The sequence below is a fragment of the Accipiter gentilis genome, chromosome 17, assembly GCF_929443795.1.
Source record: "Accipiter gentilis chromosome 17, bAccGen1.1, whole genome shotgun sequence".
In the NCBI taxonomy this organism is placed as follows: domain Eukaryota; kingdom Metazoa; phylum Chordata; class Aves; order Accipitriformes; family Accipitridae; genus Astur; species Astur gentilis.
Genome location: NC_064896.1, coordinates 24,642,776 through 24,669,475, shown reverse-complemented (window position 1 = coordinate 24,669,475; position 26,700 = coordinate 24,642,776). Strand labels below are relative to the sequence as shown.

Below are 26,700 nucleotides of genomic sequence, written 5' to 3'. Positions count from 1 at the left end.
GGAAACTGCCAACAAGAGCTACTGCTGCTAATGCTCAGGTGAACTCAATATGTCAAGAGCTTATGGAGATTGGAAAAGCTGCATGGAGATGCCTGTGCTGCTAACACTCCTACAGTAAGAATCTAGGCAAAAGATTCATCTGAATAATCTCATTTCTGGGCCTTTAATTCAAGAGATCATTTTGTACACAAAATGAACGCAGAACCAGTGCTCAGGGGAGATAGTACCACCAGCCATAAGGTGCTCCCTAGAATAAGTCAACTGTTTTTTCTTTATGTGCTTTTTATGAAACATGAGAGCTCGGAGTACAGCACGAGCTGGGATGAATCTGCAGTTTGTTGTTGTTGAAACGAGAGCTGTCTGTGCCGTTTGTTTGGCTGACTACAGAATTAGCTCATAGGTTGCTGTGTTAAGATAATTGGCTGATTGGCATGGAGTTACCTCAGTTTGCTGGTTAATAAATAGCAGCGCCTGAGAAGGTGCTTTAGTTGTGATACCTTAAGTGGATGGTGGGAGGATGCTGTGAAGCAGGAGCCAGCCACTGCAGGCCCTACAAAATTAAGGTAGCCCTCTTTGTCCTCCACAGTTCTTAGATAAAGCTTTTAAGCACTTAATTGAGCTGTTTCTTAGTACAGTGGAAGGTTAAAATGCCTGCACCACAGTGCTCCTCAGGTAAAAACAATACTGTTCCTATGCCTGTTCCTATGGATTTCTAAGCTGAATTCTCTAGCTGCTTCCTTAGATGTAGTGAGATGATTTAAGGGTATAGTTCAGCTGTGTGTTTCTTTGCTACTCTATTTTAACGGAGTTTATCAACCCTTTGGAACACTTGCTAAATATAATGCTTGTAATAAGAGATATTTATTTTCCAAGAAATACCGAAGAGCAACTGTTAACTATGCTCCCTTTCATACAGGGGTATTGCTGCAAAGAAAGTGACATTGAAAGGCACACAAGAACACGTGCCAAGATTCGTGTTGTGTTAAGAAATTGGAACAGATCAGAAGATGGAAATGTATTTTAATTTCATTTTTAAGCCTATGTACAGCAGAACATTACTCTGAGGGTTTCAGTTAAATTAAGAAAAGCTTGGGTGTTTCTGTGGCACGGTAGTAATAGGGGAGTGGAGGGGCACGATGCTTTCTTTGGTCTCCTGTCTGTTGTTATCAACTCCTCAAAATGCTGCCTTGACGCATTAGGTCCCTCTGAGTACAACCTACAGATAAGTTTTCTGTGAATCGGGTAGATATTTCTAAAGAGCAGATGTATTTACCTTTGATAAATGCTTGATTTCAACAAATGCTGACACTCTCAAATAATTTCCTTCGGGGTCTAATACTTAAGCCTCTCTACTGTAGTGTTATTCTCCATTGGCCAATTCCTCAACTCTTTAATTCTTTCAGTTCTAACAAGTCACCCAGATTGTTTGCACCTGCCAAACAAAGGATGGCAAGGGGTTCCTCGCTGTCTTAGGTAACCTTTGAATTTCAGAAAAGTGTTGTCCTGTGGTATTTAACTGATACGTGATAGGCTTGGATAGCTTATTTTCCCATCTTATTTCATGCTTTAATGATTATACAAAGAAAGTTTCTGGGTAGTCATTGGGCATGATCAGGTTTTGTACTTGTACTACTTTGCACTATTAAAAACAGCAATAGGACTCATGGGACGTTAAAGTAAACTTCCCTAATTACTATAATTTAAATTTACAACATCAATACCCAGAAAACCTATTATAAATAAAAGCTTTTAAGCAGGAGAGAATTAAATCCACTAAATTCCATTAGTGACATCTGATATAGAAACACATTAAGAAGGCTAAACACCACACTGGTTGCTTAGTTATTTAAATCCATTAGTATTAAATACATTCATTTCATCAGCTGCTCGGTTCATGGGATCCAAGCTTGAAATCTGTTCTTTTGAAGTGAATAAGGTGATTTCTTTTAGATGAAAGAGGTAAACAGTGACTAGTATCTCACAGGTTTTGCATATTATGTGCATACCTTGTCATTATAAAAGAAATAATATGAAATTTTGACTTAACAGCTTTCAAATACATGAATGTTGAGAAAAATGTATGCAGCAGTGTGAGGTAAAAATTGACATCGTCTAGAATTAGACCCCTTTTACAATACTAACTCTTCAAAGAAAACCCCACCAAAAAGAGGCTGAGACATTATTCTCGGAAAGCTCAGTCCAAAGCACAGAGAAGCAAATGGAAATCACTTATTTCCTTTGGGTTTAATCAGGCTTGGATTTTTGTTTGCTTTTAATGAAGCCACACAGTTAAGAGAAAATTAAAGTAAACAGACCTACAGCATTGTGCAGCCTTGCACATCAGAATGCTCACAAACCTTAAAAAGGGGTGTTTTTTTCTTTTTTATAACAACCAAGAAGAAGATGTGGGAGAAGCAATAAAAGTCTCTCCTAGGAGAAAGAGCTTGATGCACCAGGTGTAGAGAATAATTAGCAAGGATATGGGTGGTCTGTTGGGAAGTCAGCTGCCGAGTGTTCAACACTGGTCAGGGACTGAGAACTCCCCTACAAGAACACCAAAAAAGCAGGCAAGAACGATCATAGGAGAGATTCGAAGGAGTTCTGTCCTGGCAATTCCAAAGATAGTTTTCTATGTGTTGACCTGTGCACCTGTTTGTGTGTTGATGAGGGCCAGTTCCTTTGCATTACAGAATAGTTTGAATTAGAGTGATATGTTTTGCTTTAAAATAGCAAGTGTGTATCTGTGCAAGCTGGTGTGTAGGGTTCAACCATTTAAACTGGTTATTTGAAGACAAGACTTATCTGGGAAGGGTGCCATGCAGTTCTGCATTTTCTTGGCATGTAAGATAACTTCTGCGTGTTCCTTTACCATTTACTGTGAACTGAAGGGACAGATCCTAATTACTAATTTTTGGATTTGGAGTGTGTTTGGGCTTTCTGTATTTAGGTACCATAAGCATATGGTCCCTAGTTCCTTCTCTGTCGGCTAAATTTTCTTAGTCCTTAACAGAATCACCTGGGAATGATGCTGGATGGTGCGTTAAAATGTCCAGCTACTGTCTGTTTTATTCAGTTTTCCTAGGACAGTAGAAAGCTCAACTCAACTTATCACCTGCTTAAGCTTTTCTTTTCTTGCTATGACTATATCTTTTTCTCTGAATTGCATATACTTAGCAAGGGAAAAAAGAAAAATCAGTTTATCTGCTGTTAGTTTAGATATGTGTTGCTTATGAGCACTGCAATTACTTTTACAGGCCCTCTGCAGACCACACTAGGGATATATTTTAATAATCAATATAACTGTTACATGTTCCAAGATCTCAAAGACTAATGCCTGTAAACCAACTCCTGTACTTGGACAAAAAAATTAGTTCACCATTAACTTGCAATGGCTATTATGGTCTATGTTATTTGTAATTAATTGATAAAAGTCTTAGGGCACTATGACTTTATTACATTTGTTTATGCTGTGGAATTTCTCAATTAGAGAGGCATCCCCTAAGATGATTAAAGTCTGGTGGAGACCGAGAGAGAAGTTTGCAAAAAATAATTAAAATGGGAATGGAGAAGAGTCATCACTGAGGATAACCAGGAAGGAGAAAAGTAGTGTATGACTGACTATTGGGAAGTCAGCTGCTGAGCGTTCAAAGCCAGGGATGCTCGGAGAAGGCATCTGAACAATTCTCCTGTAAGATCATCGATAGACACGGTTTTACTCCAAGAAAGGGCAAAAGTCAGCTTCAGTTGCTCTGCCTCTTACCTGGGACGATGCCAACTTCCACGTGGAAAAATGGGAACCCAGTATCTTTTACTCATTTGTGGCTGGGTGCATCATTCAGTATTTGTATGGCACCTAGGACAACGGCTCTCCAGTGCCAAATTCAGTCTTATCTGAGTTAATTAATGAGTGTTATCACTGCATAAATAATAACTAGTAGTTGGAGCCAATACCCTGTGTTTCCTGAACCCTTTATGCAGTTATGTCAGCTCTTGGCTTTTTCTTGTACTGTGTTTATTGCTGATGTCCATTTAAACTGGGTCAAGGAATTGAATCACTTTGCTTCACCAGCTATAGAAGTTAAAAGTGGTGAAGAAAGGAGAAATTAAGAGGACAGAACTTTTTAATATTAATTTTGCTTGTACATGTTAGAAAATATTGTAATGAGTGCAGTTTATATGGTGCCACCGTGAATGAAGTTCATAAGTGATTTCCACTAAGATAGTTATGGTTTTTTTCCTTAAATTCTGGACACTTAAAAGCATTTCTTGCCAGCTGTGTTGGGTTTTTAATGAGTTTTTGAGACTCAGACTGAAAATTATTACGCTATCATTAGCAGATTGGGGGGGGGTTGGTTGGATTTGGAGGTAATTATACTTAATGCTGTGATTATTTCCATTATGTGTACACAGTTGATGCTTTATTTTATATGTGCTTAGCTTGGTTTATAATCTGACAACTGCTGTGTTAACTGTTATATTCCTAACTGCAATTCAGCTTTCTATTAGTGCATTGATGTCCAATGAATCTAATGCAGGAGGTCCTTCCAAAATTAATTTTTAAAAGTTCCTGACTGTTGCCACATGCTTAAGCCACAACTTTCAGCCTTAGATTTTAAAATGAATTGGGCTTTTTATTTCATTTCTGAGGAAAGTACTTTTTTTTTTTTTTTTTTTTTTTAACCCTTCTGTTCAACATTTGCATGAGTTTGACTTTCTAGTTTCAGATGACAATGGAAGTGCTAAAGCACAATGAAAATTGAGCTGTCGGTATCCAGCCATTCTTACCACCCTGGGACGTGACTGCCTTACCAAGTCCTCAGTACTTGAGCAAGAAATTCTATTTCTCTCTTTCCTCTTGTGGTAGATCCATATTCACTCATATTTGTTTATGAAGAGGTATTAGACAGTAACATTGAAAGTGAAGACAGCAAAAAAATAAGGGAAGAAAAAAAGAGTACTCTGAGGTTTTGAATAGACCTGCCAGTATAATAATTGGTTTACAAAAGGAGTCTAAACTGATGGAAAGAAAATCTCTAAAAGTCTCTTCATCATTATAAAACATGTATTTCTAAATATTGCTTTTGCAGAAATCTTTTAGTAACCTTCCTGCAGGTTTCTAGGAGCAGTTCTAAATCTCGTCCTCTTTCCTGCCTTGAGAACAATTAAGTAATGTTGATCTCTTCTAAAAGAAGAGTCCTTGCATTTTTCTTTGTTCCAACAACTAGGAATAGGCGAAAGATTTCTGAGAAACAGATTTAAAATTAGATGATGCAAAAGATTTAAGGAGGACTTAATTGACTATAAAAACCCTTGTAAACCTTCCTTTTCATTTCCCTAGCACAGAGTCTTTTTATTACTTTCGATGTCCAAAGCTTCCCGACTTGCTTAGATGCTTTTTGACAGTTTTGAGAAGTGCAAAATATATCTCATGATGCATAAAGTATTCCACTTTTATCGCCTGAGAGGATCTACATGCTCCCATTACATCCAGTTCTGCAGAAAACCGAATGTGGCTCCTTTGCTAGTTATAATAGCTCAGCAGTCAGTATTTTTTTTTCTTTCTTGCTCTGTCTCTCTCTCCTCTCCCACACCAGTAACCTAATCATTTGAACAGCAGAATCAAAACCTCATTGATTTAGGAAATTTGGATTCAGTCTTGAATATATTTCCATAACTATCAGTGTGGGGACTGGCTTAGGAACAGGTGAAATATGGGGTCATAATTCAATCAGAGATTTACCAATACAGGGCTAGAACAGCCTAGATGTGTTTACAAAAAAGCTGGACATGAGCAGGTTCATGTATAGTCAGCTTATACATTTCTGCACCTGTTTCTCCCCTCCTCCTCCTTGCTCGGGAGCTGGTATATGCAAAGTGTTTGAGTTTGCCATCTTGGTAGCTGACCTTATTTTGAAGTCCTGTGAAATCCAGGCACAGGAGTAGCAATGTAATGATAAAGACATTGATTAAAAGAAATAAAAAAAAAATTCTCTGTATCTTGCTTTCCAGACAGGTTTTTCTTTTTTTTTTTTTCTTTTTCTTTTTTTTTTTCCTTTTGATCAGAAATGGTTGTTGGTTTAATTCCTGAATTGCTGGCAGGTCTACAGTTGCTTTGTAAAAGATCTGACAGAGCAGACATAGGACTAAAATATAAGCAGCCTGGGGAAACGGAACATAGGCAGCAGATCAGGTAAGAAGAATAAACCATATGTTATTGCTACTTCCAGAATCATAACGTCTTTGGGTTGATAAACTATTTCTCCATGTAAAATGACTCGAGAGGAACACTTCCACTCTGCTGTATTTTGAATAGTAGGCTTATTCCTAATTCTCTGGGGGTTTACAATGATTCTGTGAACAACAGGAGGCAAATCTGCAGGCTTTTCCCATTAAATTCATGCTGGTGTGTACTTGTCTTTATATTTTATCTTGGATAATGATAGCTTCCCAGGTGCAAAAGCCACTCTTTTGATTTAAAATGTACATGAGAGGTATTTTGACTAGGCAACTATAGGTCTATTGCTATAAGATGTGATACTCGCAGATATTTTTTTTGGAGTCTTTAAATATTTTTCAGATATCATACAGATGTTGCCAGGGAATGAGAAATACCCATTTTCCAAAGACATACCAATATCACATCATCACAAATGTGTCCCTTTCTTCAGGGAAAGGTTTGGAGACCTGGCCTGAAAAAGGCAAGTTCTAGGACATTTGAAACAAAGTCTCATGTCGTGCTGTGACATCCCTGCCAGACCCCATGCAATCGTCATCACTACAGGATGAAATGGCAAAGGGAACAAGAAAGGCTTTGTTCAAGAACATTGCAAAAAGTCACAGCGGATAACGATGACTGATGCATAGCAGCAGTAGCATAAGGTCATAGGGAGGAAAAAAGAAACAGCAGAAATATAACAGCGGTTATTTCAAGAAGACATTGCCTTCTTTTGGAGAAAAAAAAAAAGTGCTCCTTCTTATCAGTTACCACTGTTAATGAATTGAAGGTGAAAGGAAGGCAAGGCATTTTGTAATACGAGAGCTGCTTAAAGGGTTTTATTTTGTGTTTGGCTCACTGAGTAGGGTGAGGTAAGAACATAACCTTCTCTTAGTAAAACCAGACGGTATCCTGAGGCAGTAAAGTTTTCCTGCTCCAGGCATTTTGGGGAAGGAGAGGAACTGAGGAACAAGCGAGACAAATGGAAGCAAAGTGAGGGAAAAAGCAGAGCGCTTATCCCATTCCAGATGTTCCCAGATCCTAATTTGCCCAGTGGGTAGTGAGTCAAATAACATAGATATTTACTGATCCATTGCTTTTCTGCAGTCTGTCCTTCTAATAATTTACCAGAGGTAGGTTTAAGTGTAGGATCAATCAGGACTTAAACCAGAGACACAACACAAAACAAAAAAACTCATTCTGTCCTGTGTAAAATGAATGAATTAACTGACAATCTGGCTGGAAGAAAAAAAAAAGGAGTTTTATTAACCTAGTACTTGGACCCAAACTCAAGGACACCTGTCTTAATTCCTAAATTTTTGGAGAACATATATTTCTTGCTCCTTATCTGCTTTTTCACATGAAGTTCTAGCTGTACCATAACAGATTACTCTAAGTACCCTTGTGGGATTTAGTCTTAGGACTGGAAATAAGCAGTGCATCAAATTCATAGTAGTCCAGTTCAGTCCTGAGATTTGTACAGTCTCTGATGCAAGAAGTGGATTAAATTTGGCTGAAGTGCAGATCTGTCTCTAGTTTTGCCATTCATCTGAACGGAGTTCAGACTTTGTCTTCTGTGTTTTCTTCATCGCTCCATGCAGAGACTTACAGCAACTACAGACAACTGGATACAGTTGGATACGGACGTGCAAGAAGCAATCAAAATTAATAGGAAATGTACAACGCTTTGTTCCGGGAAGAATGAGAAGGCTTGCAATGTGAAAGCATTTGGGGAAAAAATTACCATGAAATTGAAATGAAATTAGAAGTTGCATGGAACTATAGGCAATTAAGGCGGCATTCTGAAGCGTGTGTATGTGTTTATATATGTGTATATACACATACATAAATACGGGTAGTCAGGTTTCTGAAAGACAGCGAGAATAATCTAGTTATGGTGGAGACAAATATTTCCTGGCACTGTAAACTAATTGTGTTTCTTAGTGCTTTCAGGAGAGTTGCTGGCAGAAGGTCGGTAGAAGAAATATGCTTTTCATGCTAGGGAAAAAGAAATATTGCTAAATTCAAAAGCGCACCAGAAGTCTTTAATCAGATGCTGAGTTTAATTTGCAAAGTGTTAAATAAGCTCAGGTTTTATTTCAGATTCCTGAAGCTGGGTACTAAGTACTTAAATCATTGCTAAAAAGTAAAGCAAAACATTTCAGAAGATCTGTAACTTTATGTTGAAGTCTGGGTTTGTTTTCCTTTGGAGAGAAAAGAGAAAAAGGAATGGGTCTACTTTTTACGTCTCCAAGTGGTCATACATTTGGATGTCCAATTTAAAAAAAAAAAAAAAAAAAATCACCAGAGGAATACAATTTCAAGTCAAGGGTGACATAATAGAAAGAGTTGCTATTTTATATTGCTTTAAACTCCTTTGGTGCCACCCAGACTGACTTTCCGCTGGCACAACGGAGCAGATCCTGATTTTCTCTGCCCCCGTTACCTTCAGTGGGCATACATTTGGACTAAGAAAGAGCTCAGTGTGAGGAAAAATCTCAAACCCAAGCTTTTCAACAGATAGAAATCCTTCAACGAGTCAAACCGTAATACTTTCTTTCATCTATATTTTTTTTTTTACCACTGAAAAATCCCTCATTTCAACACAGGCAATTTAAAGTGGAAGTCAGACTATGAGCAGAGATAAACAGTGCTGAGTGAGTCTCCAAAGGATGTCTTAATGCTAGAAATTCTCTTGCAACTTTGTGCCAAAGTATTACTTTATAATTTGTCATCTGTTTAGCCATAATTACAGCTTCTCTATTTTGTCTCTACATGGGAATTTGTTTCTTTTATAATTTTTAATTTCCCAGGTGCTCTCATTAACGGTTGAAACCATTTGCTTGATTTCCCTTTATTAAATATACTGAAAAATCAGCTGTCTTGGGAATAAAATACAATTTCCTAATTAGGAATACATGCTTATTTACTGTGCTGTGTTTCTGCTTTATTCTTATCTCAGTGCCTTCTCCGAAAGTAAACATTTAGGGTGGATAAGTAAAGTTGGAAAGAAACAAAACTTATTGCAGGTTTTCCTCCCAATTGTTTTATTCTTTCTTGTGTAGTGTGTATTTCCTTTTGAATTATTTATAAAACTAGTCCGTAACGAGGTACAGATTTGGAGTGAGAAATTTCGGGCTCTGCATGATGGCAAAACCACCCTTTTCTTTGCTTCTCAAGGCCTACTGTTGTCCTTTGTTTTGCAACAGTTACTTTCCCTAAATAACTCTTTTCTCGATCTAGTAAAGGTAGAGCATAGCAGTAACGAAACATCCAGCTGAGCTGAATATTCTTGCGATGTATCTTTAATCTTTCTAATAACACTTGTGGAGTTTGAATGCTCTTTCTCCTCTATTTTAATATTATTACCAACTATTATTTCTTTTCTAGTGTCATCCAAAAAACCCGCATAGTCTGTCCTACTGTGCTAACGTTGTGTGTGGACAGTTATCAACATGTGGAAATTATACTACTGAGAATTGAAGTCACTTATGCAGGGTCATTAATGTAGGTTAAAAATTCATCTTGCTTAATTACACATTCATCACGCAATCCACCAGACGGTGTTGCTTCCATTGCTAAACTTTTGCTTATTTTGAAGTAATCTTTTTCTCCCTAATAAAACAGTTGCCTTTAAACCCAAACTCAAGGTTTTACAGTGTTTCCTATCATCAGAATTCTGCTTTTTCTCGCGATCTTCATATACTACAACCCTTTGCTGCTTTGTGACTTCTCTTATGCAGATCCGTGTCCTCTCAGCACTTAAATATATCTGCTTATTTATTCATTCATTGATTCAGTAACGCAAAGGGGCATTTATGGAGACCTGTGATGTGAAAATAGGTGAGAAAAGAGGAGACCAGGTGTCTTGAGGAGAGATTATTTCTTTTCTTTGTTTATCTTCTAACTTTTGCACTGAGCATGCTTGGAGAGTCATGAATAAAAAGGGAGTAGAATGGCCAAAAGCACGAGAGAAAAATCTCTAGCGTGTTAGCCCAGGAGCTAATACTTTTTTTTTTTAATAACAACCTGTAACAGGCCAGTATGTCGGACCCACGTTCAATAATCTCCCCTACTTGGTGAAATTGCCAGCACTAACTTCTACATCAGAGAAGACTTTTTTTGGTGTTTGAAGTGCTGAGTCATTTGGTCCAGGAGAAGTCAGTAGGTAGCAATAAGTTAAAACAAGCATTGCAGCTGCCATGAGCTCCCCAGGGATAAAACCTGGCGTGGGGGACGTGCTGTATCACTTTCTGCACTGTAATATCTATGTGGAAACTGTAGATTTCCTTGCAGTGGGAGCCTGAAGTAAAAGGCTGAGTCCTTCAGGAGCATTTTCTTTGTGTTGCTCCATCAAGACAGCGGAATTAATTTGCTGTTTCTCTTTAGAGCTTCCCATCTGGTGTGTGGTTGTGAATAACAGCGATGGGGAGAGCCAGAGAAATGCTTTGCTAGCCAGCTGAGAGGGAAGCCTTTGGAGTGCAGATTATTAAGAGAAAGGCTGTGCAGCCGGAGCCTTTTCTGCCATCTCTGCCTCGAGCTTAGACAGCTGGAGCAGGGAGCTCTGATGGATCTACTGGAGGCAGTTTGAGGAAGTTCTTGAGAATTAATTACTCTTTCTTTGGCTTCCCTTGGGTCTGGCTCGCAGCATAGAGTTTTTGCCGGTGACATGTGTGGATAGGCTGGGAATAAACGATACGTCAGCAGAAAGGATTGCTGACACTTCTATACAGTCAGTGGAGACTCTCACCCACTCCGTTACACCATGAGAAGTCTTTCTAAATACATGTACAAATACCAATTCCAGTGAAGACGCTTTATCCTTTCCTTTCACACTCTCCATATTCACCTGATACTCTTTGCAGCTGCGAGTCAGCGTAGCTTCCTTTTGGTGAATCTATTTAAAGCCCTGGATGTGAATGTTTTTCTCCTATGTGAAACTATTCACTGGTGGAGCTCAGCGTACTCTGCAAACACTTAAGCTTTTTATTATATTTATTATACCTGTGATTTAGGTGGGGTAGGTGATGCATAAAATTTACATATACTTAAATGAAGGTCAAGAAAGGCTGTAAATGATTCAGATTGGTTGGGAAAGGATCAAAAGCTATTGCAAATCAAACTCAGATAAGTAAGTATTATCTGCTGCAATGCCTGCATTTTAGATACTTGGCGATGGAGTAAGGTCTAGAGCTATAACTGAGGTGCCTGGGTCCCTTTACAGAGAAAAAAAAAAAAAAAGGCAGGGGAGGGGGGGGACCAAGAGAAAAATTTCAAAAACTGGTGTTATGAGACTCCTGCTGTTTCCCAGGTACTTTTTCGAGGGCTCTAGGATCTGTACCTGCAGGACCTCTACCTCTTTAAAGTTGGGTTTGCAGCCTGGAGTCCTTAAATGAGGCTAGGTATCCAGGAGCTTTCTTCTAAAGAGCCGAGCAAAGGAAACTCTTCCCTCTTATTCCTCTTGCTGTGTTTTAAAACAAAATGAGCATCTTCTTGCCCTGTCCTTGCCTACTCCCTCCCAGGATTTGGAGCAGAAGATGGGGCTTTGAAGCCACGGAGGCTGGCTGCAGGACTGCAGGTCTCTACAGCCCATTTCTGTTACAGGACACCTTATGCTGCTTTCTGCAGTGTGGCCAGGATTCAGGTTTGCCTGAAATCTCGCCGTAAAGCACCACTTGGAGGTAGGTGGCATATGTTCCCTTTCTGTCAGGCAGAGGACGGATCAGGATCTCGCAAGGTCAGGGTAACGTAGGCAGGCTTGTCACCACCTAGTACACCCGGGAGGCAGCAGTCCTGAGTTTCAGATCCCAGTGGCCGCTGTCGCTGGGTCATAGATAACTCGATTTTGTTCATTTGTTAAGTTCTCTGAAGATGCCCGACATGCTGATTCCCACAGTGGAAAAATGCCTGTATCCTGTTTTCGTGTGTGTTCCTTTTTTTTCCTTTAAGTTTAATCACGAGCTTAGTGTTAACCCTTTTCGCTCTGCTATTACGGAGATCTCTCGCATGCTTTCAGAGCCAATGTGGCACCCGGAGAGTGGAATTTCAGTCAAGTGATCTTGCAGTCGTTCACTTGGGCAGCTTGCCTTAGGATAGCTAAATGATTGGCTCTGATGCTTAGGTGCTACTGCTCAGATGTTTCTTTTCATCAGCACCCTAATGCTTCCGGTTAAACCTATAAAATTAACCTCCTGGGTGGCTAGAAGTAGTGCTGAATCATTACTTCAAAAAAAAAAAAACAAAAACAAAACAAAACAAAAAAACCCAAAACCTCTATCCCTGCTGTGACTGTCTATTTACTATCTTAAGGGGACAATGAAATTATAACAAAGCATATAATTTGCTTGAATTTGTAGGAAGGAAACTAGTGTAATGAGGATCAGTAAGTTTTCCTTATTAAAAATGAAAAATGGCAAAAGTAATGAAAATGGAAACGACTTAACAGATTTTGATATTTATCTGGCTTTGGATCTGGAAATCAGATTCTGAAGTGCAGAAGTAGGCCTGTGTGAATCAGTGCAGAGATCATCAAAACCAGAAAGAACTCGCAGGAGGTGTTCTTCATAATCCTTGTGAAGCTATACAAGTATTTCTCCAGGTGTAGTTACCAACAGCTTCCCATCGCCCTTATTAATGAGGAGAGTATAATTGGCTTTGTAAATTATGTACTAGAGGATTCATCTGCATTCTGCCACATTTTGCCAAGTAATAAAGCAGTTGCTGATTTGAGTTTTTAGAGAAGGTATTATTAATAAAAAGTAGTTGAACTAGGAAAGCTAAGCTGCCAAGACTCTCCAAGCTCACATATAATTTTTACGTGTGTGCCTCGGACAAAATGCGTTCACAAATCCGTAAGGTCTTGCTCTCATATTCAGTCTGTGTTTTGTAAGGTAAAGCTAAAATGAAAATACTGATGAGCGTACTTGGCGGTGTGAGAGAAGAACCTGTTCGAACCTTGTTCCGTTAATGATTCACATCAAGCAGCACTGCGTTGCATGAGCAACCGCATTAAAATAGTACTTAAACTAGGAAAATTGTAAGGGTTGTCTAGTTTTGCGTCACTTTTAACAGGAACATCAAGAGTAATTTATTTGTGATGGAGCACGCTGAATGCTTATATTGGAGACAACATTAAAATCTCTGGTATCCTCTTGTTAGTGTAGTCTCATTTTGACGCATTGGATATATGCGCTTGTAACTCTTGCCCTTCAAATATTCATATGTGAAAGTGAAAATAAATATCTGTTCCTTTTCCTTTTAAGTGCATGATAAGACAGAGCCACTGAGAACTCAGAAAAAATTTGTCAATAGTCACTTATGCTAACGATCGTCTGGAAACATGTTATAAAGAATAGGTACTTATAAGCACTCTCTAAATTGGAAAAGAATGGTGTGTATGGTCCTGAATATACAAAACATTAAGGCATTAGATATTGGTTAAATGCTGGAGTGAAGCTGAGACATCTGATGACTGCAAAACTCTTTGCTGCTAGACATATTCCAATGCAATGAACATTATTCTTGAAAAGATAAAACAATACAATGAGCTATAGCATAAAGCAGAAAAAATAGTGCTTCCCCCCCCCAGGAGGGTTAGCAAGTGCTGTATTTCTATTTTCTTAGGCTATCCAGTGACCTAATTTAGGGGAATAAAAAAGATGAATGATGTTGGGTCTCAATACTCTTCATACAAAATCATCCAGCAACTGAATCTATTTAGAACCACAGTGTGCAGCTCAGCATAGAGACCTGTAGCATGTCTCCCAGCAAAACTAAATCCAGATAAATAAACACCCCCTGGGACTTCTGCTTGGATCACTACCACCGCTTCAAACTTAAAATGAGGAAGAAGGGAACTTTGAGAGGAGAGATACAAAGGACACAGCAGCGGTAGTGTTTATAAGGTAAGGCATCGTTACTAGTAGAGAAGTGTTTTAAAGAATGCTTCTTCACGGATGTACAACTGTGTTAGACTCTGGCTGGTCGACGGTTGCCCCATTCGCTGTGAATACGCTAGTCCAGCACTAAAGCGGTTCAGCCGTGTTCCCATGATTGGCTTCCAGCAATAAAAGTACAGCTTTGGGTTCCTCAGTTAAATAGTAATTCCACTTCTTGGAATAGTTCATACGGTTTCTTCCGCCCATGTTAGCGTTACCTGCTTCGTTCTCCCAGAGAAATAAAATGGCATGTGATGAGTTACTGAGACCTTTTTGGTATTGGGAATTTGTGTAGATTTTCTTCGTTAGCTATACCTTTAGTACCCGGGTTAAGTACTCTTCATCTTCCATTGGGTGAGCGATACGAGTGAGTAAGCAATACGGATAGGAAGAAAGTCAAGAAATAAGCATGCAGCACCTATTTATTACAGCAGCATCTTAATATTGCATCTGTGTATCTCAGTGTAAAGGTTTGGATAGTCCGTGGTTCTAGAGCATTGCATCTGTCGCAGTTCAGTCCCAGGATCTCCAAAATGGCCTTTTGCAATTTCATACTGCTGACTTCTGACTTTAATCAGGTGGTATTTTTATATCGTATGTGATGGGTTGACCCTGGCTGAACACCAGGTGCCCACCAAAGCCATTCTATCACTCCCCCATCCTCAGCTGGATAGGGGAGAGAAAATATAACAAAAGGCTCGCGGGTCGAGATAAGGACAGGAGAGATCATTCACTATTACCGTCACGGGCAAAACAGACTCAATTTGCAAAACATACTCAATTTATTACAAATCAACCAGAGCAAGGTAATGAGAAGTAAAATGAAATCTCAGAACACCTTCCCACCACCCCTCCGTTCTTCCCGGGCACAACTACCCTCCCAGATTTCGCCACCAAGCCCCCCCAGCGGCACAGGGGGACAGGGATGGGGTTTATGGTCATCACACGTTATTTTCTGCCGCTTCACCTCCTCAGGACGAGGGCTGATCACACTCTTCGCCTGCTCCAGCGTGGGGTCCCACCCACGGGAGACAGTCCTCCACGAACTCCTCCAACGTGGGCCATTCCCACGGGCTGCAGTTCTTCACGAACTGCTCCAGCATGGGTCCATTCCACGGTGTGCAGTCCTTCAGGAGCACACTGCTCCAGCGCGGGTCCCCCACGGGGTCACAAGTCCTGCCAGAAAGCCTGCTCCGTGGGCTCCTCTCTCCACAGATCCGCAGGTCCTGCCAGGAGCCTGCTCCAGCGCGGGGTTCCCACGGGGTCACAGCCTCCTTCGGGAACCCACCTGCTCCGGCGTGGGGTCCTCCACGGGCTACAGGTGGAGATCTGCTCCCCCGTGGACCTCCCTGGACTGCAGGGGGACAGCCTGCCTCACCAGGGTCTTCCCCACGGGCTGCAGGGGAATCTTCGCTCCGGCGCCTGGAGCATCTCCTCCCCCTCCTTCTGCACTGACCTTGGTGTCCGCAGGCTTGTTTCTCTTACATGTTCTCACTCCTCACTCCGGCGGCAGTTTCTCCCCGTCCCAACTTTTTTTCCTTCTTAAAAATGTTATCACAGAGGCGTTACCACTATCACTGATTGGCTCGGCCTTGGCCAGCGGCGGGTCCGTCTTAGAGCCGGCTGGTATGGGCTCGCTCTCTCTCGAACACAGGGGAAGCTTCCAGCAGCTTCTTACAGAAGCCACCCCTGTAACCCCCCCCCCGCTACCAAAACCTTGCCAAACAAAACCAATACATCGTATAAGAGAACTGAAAGCAAAGTAATTGAAGTAATTGATATTAGACTTTTGCCTTTGTCTCTGTACCTTATTGGTGCATTTTGACCCATTCTGGTTGTGAGCAAGCTAAAAACTGTATAAAAATATCATGGTGATTGCTGAAGCAAGTTTCATGCTGTGGATTATGCTCATTATTCATAATTATCACTTTATGATTAGTCACCCGAATGACACATTGGTTTTCTTCTCCAGGTTGGATGCTTAGAACCGTAAGAAAATACGGAGTGATAAGTATTTACCAGTGGAATGTCAATTCTCCCAAAGAAAGGAAAAAAAGAAGTTATGGGAGCAGAATCCACTTATCACAGCAAGGTTTAGGGACTATGCATTACTATTTCTCCTTTTGAATAGAGCCCTATAAAAAAAAAAAGAAATTAAAAAATCATTACTTGAAAAAATAGAGGGAGGTAATTAGAATTCAAACTTAATTTTCTGTATGCTTCTGTATGAACAAAACATAATTTATCTAAGCACTAATATAAAGCAAAGAGAGGGAAAGGACATAACAAGGTGATAAATTTGATTTTCTAATTAATCTAAATGTTGAGAAATATATTTCTGCACTATAGACCTGAATACTGTTAATAGCACAGAATAATGATGTTTCAGTCACTGAAGAATCATTTTCTCTTATTTAAAAAGCAGCAGGTCTTTTGGGGGAAAAAATCAAATAAGAAATTACATGTGAGGAGATCTGGGGAAACTAGGAAATGTAGGTACTGTTATGATCTTTTCCATCGCAGAAGCATTTTCTGTTTGGGAGTTCTTTCACATACTCTCCTGCTACTTCCCCCCCCACCCCATTCTTTTGTCTTTCTGGTCCCATGGCAGTGAATAGATAAACCTGGGAGCAAAAGTATGAATGGCAAATTCACAGCAGCTGTAATAGCAGCTAGTAATTCTGAAGTTACATCTAAAATTTGGGGGCATTTGCTTTAGCCCAAATGTCCTGATCCTTATGTACAGGCCAGTAATTCCTACTGGTCCAAATGTGCTATGTCGCCTGACGGTAGAGACGGACCGAAAATACGTAAATGGCTTACGCCATCTCCTCGGTGGTCTCTGTGGTTTATCCTCCGCTCTCGGTAGCCGGCCGTGCCGCTCTCGCCACTTGCGACCGCCCGTGGTAGGTTCAGCCTTCAGGAGGTGGGAAGCGTGAGGGCAGCGGTCGTGTGCCCAGTTTCGTAAGGCTTTTTAAATTAACCACTGTGTATGCAGATACAGAGACAATTGTAGTGAAACAGCAATTCAAATGAAAGGCGAGAAGCACTTAGAGAAGTTATTGCTCACCTAAGCAGAAACGGAGTCGGTAGTTTTGCCTCCTCCGGTTCCAGTAGAGCTATTACAGCCTTGCCATTATACGACGGGAAGCTCTCCCTCGTCTAGCTTTGTCTTCGTTTCGTTAGCATTTCCAAATAGGCAGAGTGATGCTATTGTGTTATATCAGTTCATTGCAGTCTCCATTTTTGGACTGTTTGCCTAGTTTTTGTCTTTATTCTTTGTCTTCACAATGAATACTGCCCAACATTATTACCTTTGTCACGTCTTTCTCTCTTAGATCACAGTGACTGTCGCCTCTTTTTAATTTGAAGATCTGTTTTGGACAGTGGAAGAAAGTGGCTATTATGTTTCACACAGAACCAATTTGGAATTTGGTTGTGAAAAGATATTTTAGTGAAATAGCATCATAATACAGGAAGGAGATGCGGGAGAGCGGAAGACTCGATGAAAAATAAAATCTAGCCACAAAATCAACATTATGAGAGGAATGTGTAATGGCAATTATACGTGGTGTGCAATGTAAAAATGAGCAAATAATTTGCAATGAATAATTCAGTTTACTAATTTGGCTGTTTATCGCTCTGTGGAATATTTGCAAGCAGGTTGCAGTGTCCTTGAATCTTAACTGCATGGGAATAAGTTTTCCCAGGAAAAAAAAAATAACCAAGTTCAGCATTCATTGGGTAGTCAGTGAAAAGTGTGTTTCTGTGGGCTCCTTCGACGAGGGCAACACACACTGTTATTGAGCTGCTTTGAATTTATCCTTCAGTCAGAAAGGCTGAGGTAAATATGGGGAAAGAGTGTCTGAAATCAGAGTGTTTATTAAAAAAAAAACAAACCCCAGCAATATTGCCGAGAATTTCCAGGTTCTAGAGTTTTAACTTTGCATGTCAAAATAAAAAGGGAAAATACGTTGTGGGAGCTGGAATAAAGAACTCTGGTAATTAGCAGCAGTAAAAATAACCATGCCTTTCTTTCAAAAGTAATTCTATGCAAAAACATAGTTTGTATACAAAGGGATACTTAACATAGAAAATGCATAATTACATTACATACAAAGGAATAATTAAATCTGAAATCTTAAAAGCCTTATGAACAACTTCTGCAAGAAATGACTACGTTTTTGGTGCCAGTAGGAACAGTAAGTTTCGGCACAAATCTATTCAAGCTCATTTGTAATTGGTACTTTTCTCATTAAAAAAACCCAACTAAACAACCGCAAAACAAACCCCAAAGAAAGAAATTTCCTGTAGGATGGGAATGAGGCGCCTTAGGAAGGTTACATGAGACAAAGAGGAGTGACACTGCCTGCAGCTTGGTCTCTCCTAGCTGGTGGTATAAATCCTTCAATTTGGTTAGTAGTAAAGCCGTGTTATAAATGAAATACCAGCGTCTACAGAGTCTACCGTGAGCTGTACCGCTGTCAATGGGAATGACAAATCACGCCACTGCCAAAATTCCTGATCCTTGTGGAACTGGAGCCATGTCTTTACCAGACAAAATCTGTCAGGTCCTGGGGAGAGGGCTCTGTCCTGCCTCTCCTGGGACCAGGCTGCAGGAAGATTGGGGGGGGGGGGGGCTGGGGCTCAGCTCTGCACAGCCTGAGGAACGGCCAAGAGCTTCAGCAGGCACTTCACTTCAGGTGTGCATCTAAAAATACGCTGAACTTTGTGCCTGTTTCTGCGGACTAGAGCCTGGATGGTCGGTGTCTTGCGTGATGGAGCCCTGCAGGAAAACCTTTTGGTTGACTTGTTGCAGTAAAGTGAAATAATCCCAGGCAATTCCTCATGAACAGAATTTCCATATGTTAGGTTTCACTCTGTTGTAGCAAGCAGCTCTGTGGTGTGCTTTACAATGTGCTTAATGGTTTAGATCAATCGATGGCATCACTTGCTGATTTTAATGGGCAAAGAAAGCTTAATCCCTTCATGACCGACAGAAAATGACTGTGATAAAAACCAAAATGCTTCCCAGCTATAATTTTGAACATTTGAATAAACCATTCCTGGAGAATATTGACAAATATTAAAAATATTGACAGATCAGAATCTCAAAACATCAAAAATCAGTGGGACTACTTATAAAATAGGTGCTAGTGTCAGGCTTTATGTTATTCAATCAGAAAACCGAGCTTCGATCTGCGAGATATTTAGGTACCCTATTTCAGTTGGATTAATGAGAATTAGAAGCATGAACTTGACTTAGACATCTTGCAGTACTGAGGTGTTTGTGAACTTTTGATTTAGTAATCTTTGAATATCCCTGGGCAATGTAGTTTAACAGATTTTTTTTTTTTTTTTTTTTTTTTTTTTGCCTGGATATCTTTGAGTCCCAGAAACATTATTCTCTCTTGAAATCATTCTTCATCTAAGCCTCTGTTAGAAAAGTGAAATTGTCCTTTCTGATTCTCTCTTTAAATCTTTACCATAAGAATGAGTTATTACACAATTTAAAAGGCTAGTTTACTGTGTAAGTTATGGGGTTGAATGGTATGTCTTTGTAAAGTATTCTGTTCATTGCTTGATAAACAAGCTACAGGAAAGTAATGGGGAACTACAAGCAAGTAACAGTTCAAGTGAAGAGAGGCAAATCAAATAGAATATGCCTCAGATGATTGGCTATATGGTTATATACGATTACAACAATCTTTTGAAAATAGTTATGTGGTGCTGTTGGCAAAGTAGAGTTTCTTCTTTTTTTAATACCTGTCATATATACCTCTCATTAAACACTCATGAGACACAGGTCATCCAAGGCAGAAAATCCCTATTAAAGCTTTCCTTATGGCTCAAACTGACGTGCTAATAGGGGTTCCCCTCTCATTTCTGTGACTGTGTCATCATAAGCTCTTCATAGGACCGAATTCAAGATAAAATTATGATCTGCATGTTCTACTTTTTCAGGTTCTATCCTGAGTAAGTATACTGCATTGGACTGGGACCTCAAATGGGAATAACAATGCTAAAACTGAGAAATTACTACACTGCAAGGTTGTGATGCTTTTGCTGTTCACAATTCCTACTGGTATCAATGTTGCTGGATCCAGCCCTAATATCTCTATAAGTGGGATGAAAAAAAGTTTAAACACTTTCATATCATATTCTTTTTCAGTGCTTTTGCAGGAGGTAAAATATTTATTTTTAACTAGGTAATCAATGCTTCACACTTCAGTTTGCAAATCTGTAAGAGTAATGATGCCACAGTATTGCTGCTGCTCAAGCAAGATCCTAATCCAGGTATAAAACCCCTCACATTACAGCTAGAACCTGGAAACCTTCAAAAGGCTTTGGTTATAACAATATGGCTGTTACAAACCAGTGGTTCATACAAACACTTAATTTGGATGCAATGTTTGTGCAAAAAGATTTAGTAGGTCAACTTAATTTCGTAAGGTGTTATCCAAAACCTTCAAGTTTTCTCTTCAGCTCTAGAGCTTGTATATCATTTTAATAGAGTTCAGCTTCTACAATAAATAAAAGAAGAACAGGCTCCTGGGGAATAACCGTATTTGGGGGACTGACAAACGGAAATGAAGAAACACAGTAAAGCTTGTCCCGGGGCCACGGGAAGTGGCTAACTTATTCTTTATTAAAAACAAAGTGGCAATATCAGCAAACGAGGGAGCTGGGAGGGATCTCTTTGTTATCTTAATGTACATATGGACATTAAACCAACTCTGGACAGAGTCTAAAAATTTCAGTACAGATATTCCAAATATTCAATGCAGAATTGCAACTGCAAATGACATTCTGTGTAGAATGAAAAGCTTGCTAATCCCGAATTGATAGCTTGTTCTCAGCACAACCTTGTTTTCCAAGGAGGCCGGTTTGATCTCTGACCTAATTTTCTTCATCTGGCCTTGGAATAGAGCTTTGACTTTTTAAAAATGTGCCAAAATACAGAATTCTACGCTGCTGTGACTGAACTCGGAATGGGCTAGAAGTTTGATGTACATAGATTTATTTTGATCTGAAGCGTGAAGTTCTGGGATGACCTTTAACACCACCGCTGCCAAGGAGCTCCACTAGGAAACTGAATTACCAGAAAAACACCTTAGCACACTGTGACAAACTAAACATAACTAGAAAATAATTGTTAGCTGCAACTAGGAAACTCTCAGCCAAATTCAGCCCAATGCTACTTACTTCTGCATTGCTCTGTTTCATACTTGGGACGGATACCTTAGCAGAAATCCTAAGGTTTTACTGCTAGAACTTCTGCTGCCCTGTAGCAATCAAGGCAGATTTCAAGCCTTTAGATCTTATGATTAACAGTGAAATGTGACTTTTTTTATCTACCCGACTTTCAAAAAAAGCAGGGGAACAGCTCTATTCTAGGGGTCTGAGTACAAGGTTGTTTACATGGTCAATTTATTTCTCTAATACTTTAGGTGAAAACTTGTTTTACGAAATCTTGATTCAGGAAAGGACTAAATATGTCTAAGTGTAGGCACTGGAGTAGTCCTAATAACTTCCTCAGAACCATTGCATGTGTTAAGTGGCATAAAGAATAAACACATAGTTTCTTAATAAATTCATTTAGACATTTCTCATTTACCACTGAAACACAGGAAAATTAAAGCTTTAGTTCCTCTTAGTCTGAACCAAAACACTCCTGATCTCAGTGGTGCAGAATGACGACCTGATATCCTGCCATAGTAACAGCACGTTGGACAGATTGCTTTTGTTTTCGTCTTAAATGTTTCATGTTCCAAGCTGGGTGGTGACAGCACATGGTTCGTACATTCCTCCTACCACCTTTTTCATGTTGTCTTCCACTTTCCAATGCTTTCTATTGGTTTCAGGCTATCATCCTGACACTCTCCTCTACTTTTCTTTCTTTCTTGGTTAGGTCAGGGATCTTTTGGAGTCACTTAGCTTTCCTTGAATCTATATATCTTCTTGCATTCTATCACTTTAAAAGATTTGTGCCAAAGCCAAATCAAAGAAAACCTGTTTACTTCAGTGGACCTTGGATGAAGTTTGGAGTATAATTCCTGCTTCTCCCATAAAAAATGGGTACTCCAGTGTCTGGATTAACGGATGTGTGTGCTGCTTTTGGCCTCCCCCATCATAAGGAGTATAGGTGACACCTGGGTGACTGAGACCTTGCTCAGGGCAGGGTTTATATCCACAAGGACTTAAATTTAAATGACAGAGCCTGAGGTTTGGAGACAAATATTCCTAGTATCTGTCCAAACTTAACACGGGATGAGGCTCTAGACCTGGCAGGACAGCAGGCGATGCTGTGATATTACCAGCTTGCTTCTGCTCCACTTCTGTCTCCACTTCAAAATGCCACCAGGCTTGCCACTCATCTTAAAAAAATGAGAGCGATTAAATAATCACCCGTACTCTTAAAAACAGAGGAGTTTTTGTGAATTGGCTTTCCAAATTGTTGCAGAGTGCCCTTCCAACTGGTGTGAAGTGGGCATTTGCCCCTGCCTGTTGTCGAGCTCAGGATGCGGAGAGACGTGTCAGGAGTGTACCTCGGTGTCTAGCCAAAGCAGAGTCGTATCATAAGCTTTTGTTCTTCAAACTCAAAATCGTTTCCCGTAAATCCTTACCTTGCTCTGTGTAATCTGTAAAACCAGCTGATGTGTCTTTCCTCAGCTGCAGCAGGCACGGAGCTTTAAACTCTTTGTTATCTCTGTGTTTCGGCTTATTTCTAGTTGTCTTGGAAGAGCTTTAGCTCAGTCAGAGATGCTTTCTTTTTGCTCCCATTTAAGCAAGAATGCAGCAACTGGTAAACCCAGGCAGAAACACTGGTGGATTAATCACAACCTTCTTGCAGTAGTTGTGAATATTCCTGCAGTCCTATGAATCTGTCACCTTTTCGTATATATTTCATGATTTTATTCTACTGTACTCATGGTACGGTGCTGGTAGCTCTTTTTAAATAGAAGAGGTGAAGAAAAGCCTGAAAGGTAAATACAAAGGTAGATTTCTTAATGCACCCAAATTCATGAGAATTCACATGCCTGGCAAACAGCTCCCTGAAGCCTTAGTAAATGGAAGGAGGACAGAGGGGAGAAAAAAAGCCAGCCACAAAATGAGATAAATTAGTCATGGCTAAGGAAATATCCTGGTAGAAATTAACAAGAAACCTAATTAAAACCATTTATCTGCACAGTGGGTTTATTAATACTCTGCTGCTATTTGTGTCCACATATCTACACGTACAAGCTCAAGGAAAGTTCTGATGTTCCACTTGGGTTTTCAGGGTAAATAGTCAAGAGCTTTAAATTGCATAGGTGCTCAAGTGAATTAAGCTTTGGGACATCCTGATCTTACATTGGTTTTCTTTCCTGAATACATGACAGTTTGTTTTGACCGAGAGAAAATAATGTATCTGCATTGCAGACATCTGTATTTTTTGTTCCTTTGGCTCTTTTCCCAAACTGCTGTTTGATAGCGATACTGTCTCGAGAGAGAGGGAGCGCAGACTGTATGATCCAAAGTTTTGATGGGGGGGGGGGGGGGGGACGGGGACGACGGGACTGCCAGAAAATCAACCACATCTGGAATGATTTGCATCCTTAATTTCTGAAGGATTATATTATTTTAAAACAGATTAGGAAATGTTATCAGAATGTGATTTAAGCTTTCACTTTTTGATATATCTCACTGGATGCAGTACTGATATTACAGAATGTTAGTAAAATGTCATATTACCTTTAACTATTACTGATAATTATCCCAGAATTCCAAAGATAAGACCATGCTATAGCCTTTCGAAAATAATGAAGTATAGCTAACTTTATTTGCACTTGTTTGGCTTGTCATTGTTTTCCACAATTCATTAGTCATCAACCAATGAGATAAGGAATATTTGATATATTTTTCTTAGTAGTTTTTGACATTAAAAAACCCCCATCATATTCGCACCTTGAAGGCAATCTGTGTTTCCAGCTGGGATGGGATACAGTGTTAACTGAACTGAAGTTGCTTTTACAATATATTAGTAAGCTAATAAAATTTAATAAAGAAAACAGTTTCCCTTTTTGCAATGTAAATGTTACCCAACGCACCTTACCATGTACGTCTCTATGGAAACAATTAGAATTTGGTAACAGAATCTCATGCTTGTATACCTTTCAATTTTTGCTTCACTACCCTGCTACTTGACAAAAGACTAGAAAATAAATACTGGAACTTTGTTAGTAGCAACTTAATATTGTGTTTTCTCTAAATAAAATTTTGCCTAGTAGTTCATTATTTCTTTAAACTGCCAGTCAAGCTGCTAGACTTTAAAATTAAATCAATACATTTATAAATTAGTATATTTTTTTAGAAACAAAAGTAAGATCGTCTGTCATGACTGATGAACAAAACTGTTTGAAACTTGTGAACTATTAGCCTAAAAAGAACAATAGTAGCCGAGCTTCGAGATTTCAGATATTTTGCATATCAAAATGATTAAGGAGGTAATTAGCCAGACAAAGCCCTGTCAATACAGATAAGGGGCTCTGTGGAATAGTTCTGGCTCCAGGGCCCAGTTGGGTCTTTCAGATGGGCGAGGCCAGCCACAGAAGGCCATTCACACTTTTTTTTTAAATGCAGCAAATGATACAGGGCTTTCTGGGCTGAAAGGGTTACTGTCATTCTGGGCCACGTATAAGGTTCTGATCGAGACTAATAAAAACAGCTCTATAGCTATTTAAAGCTAAGGAAATTGCTAAGAATCCAGATGGGAATTATCCAAAGGTAGGCTTCAGTGGCTAATCAAGCATAATCCAGAGAACCTTGCGAAGTGTGCAAAACCTTTCTGCGAATGGACGGCATGCGAGTTCAATGGCCTATTGCACTAGAACATTAAAGCTTTGAACAGTCGCTTGGAGACCTGTTCTGCATGAACCGGCTGAACGAGGCACTTCAATTCTGTCGCTCGAGCTGAACGCATGATGAACTTTTCTGTCAAAAGGAAACAGCTGTAAGGCTGTTACTGTGGACATCTGATGTAAATCCACTCAAGTGGCTGAGAGACTTCTAGTGTTGAGGTCCGAGAGGAAGGTTCGGAGTGCTCTGTAGCATTTTCATTTTACGAAGCTTATTTCATTTAGTTGTGCAGTCTTGCTAAAGCATTGAACTGGGCACTAGACAGGTTTATCACTGGGCAAACCGCACCAGTAAGGTGAGCAGGTTTTATCTCGAACGCGGTGTACGCTGACATCGGAGTTGCAGAGAAAAACAAGAAAAAAAAAAATCTCTACGGTTCTGGGATTCTACAGGAGAACTTGTCAATTATTTCGTGCTAAAAGGTGGTTACTGGGAGCAGTGGATGGTATGAACTTGTATGTAAGGTGTAAGTCACGAATTTATCTCTTTCATGTACTAGCATAACATGTCTTAACTTACAAAAGAGAAATGTACTCAGTACTAAAGATGAAAAATACATGTGTTTCTAACGAATCCTTTCCCTTTGGCTATCCAGCCACTGAATTTCTTCCTGAGATTTGCGAAAACCCGCGCGTAAGAATGTATATTTCAGTATAGAGCTCATCCAGCTCTGAACGGTGGATGCTGATCTGTTTTCTCTTTTTCTCCTTTGTCTCCCCTCTAATGCGACCAACTCTCCTTAAATTATCTCTGAGAGAATACAGACCTTAAACCTAGGCTGTGAGAATTCTGAAACGTCTTTATGTTGCCGGCATTATACCAAATAGCCCGAGAGGCATTTTTGACAAATGTAGAAACCTATAGAAACAAGTGAGGCTCTCGAGAGACAGAGGAAAGTCGAAAGCAATAGGGTAGGTAAATTTCCACATTTTTATCTATGACAGACAAGAAAATCAAGCAGTTAAGTATTTATGTTTCAAAATATATATTTTAATGCTGGTTATCTCTGTCTCTTAGACTTATGTAGGAACGTGGCTTCTTCAGTTTTGTTCCAGTGGGTAGTATAAGTTAGTTGCCCTTTTCTTTGTTCTTCCTCTTTAAAGCTAACATAGTCTAATAGGATGGATAATAACAGTGGCAAACGGAGTGGGACTGGAGACTTGAGCTGTATTTTTTTTTAAAGCCTCTGTGTATTAGCTCAATGATATTGCTGCTAAGTATTAATGTTGAGCGACAAAAAAAATGCCTTGCTGCTTTTCTTGAGTTTTCTTCTAGTAATCTGAAATATGATTGAGAGTAGCTGTACATGGACTGAAAACCTCTGAATCTCAAACAAGATTATTTTTTTCCCCTCCCATTTTTATGCAGAAACTGTATTTGACAACTAGCTTATGTAGCATCACATTGTGTTCTGCCACATCTTAACAGGAGGGCTTTTACGATAGCAGTGCAGCAGCAGGTTGAACAACTCCTGGGGTCTGGATTGCAAGTGTAGATGTTAGTCTGAGCTATTTTGGTCCAAACCAAATGTCCAGTCATTTCAATGGATGAGCTCTGAGAATTGACAAGGCACTTGCTTGGCAGTGATACGGCTTTTGAGCGCTTTGCTGTTTTTGGAGAAAAGCTACTTGCACAAGTAATTCCTCTAAC

The 26,700-nt window shown here is 39.7% G+C and overlaps 1 protein-coding gene across 2 annotated transcripts in view; it reads left to right on the top strand.

Moving 5' to 3' along the window:
- Positions 1–511: 511 nt before the first annotated feature.
- Positions 512–26,700, top strand: part of LUZP2 (leucine zipper protein 2) — a 329,431-nt gene continuing 303,242 nt past the window's right edge. Inside the window, exon 1 of one of the 2 annotated variants that reach the window (XM_049820232.1) lies at positions 512–563. The gene's annotated coding sequence lies outside the window, so the exon portion shown is untranslated. Of the gene's footprint in view, positions 673–26,700 lie in introns of both variants that reach the window. The other variant, XM_049820233.1, reaches the window with a different exon arrangement.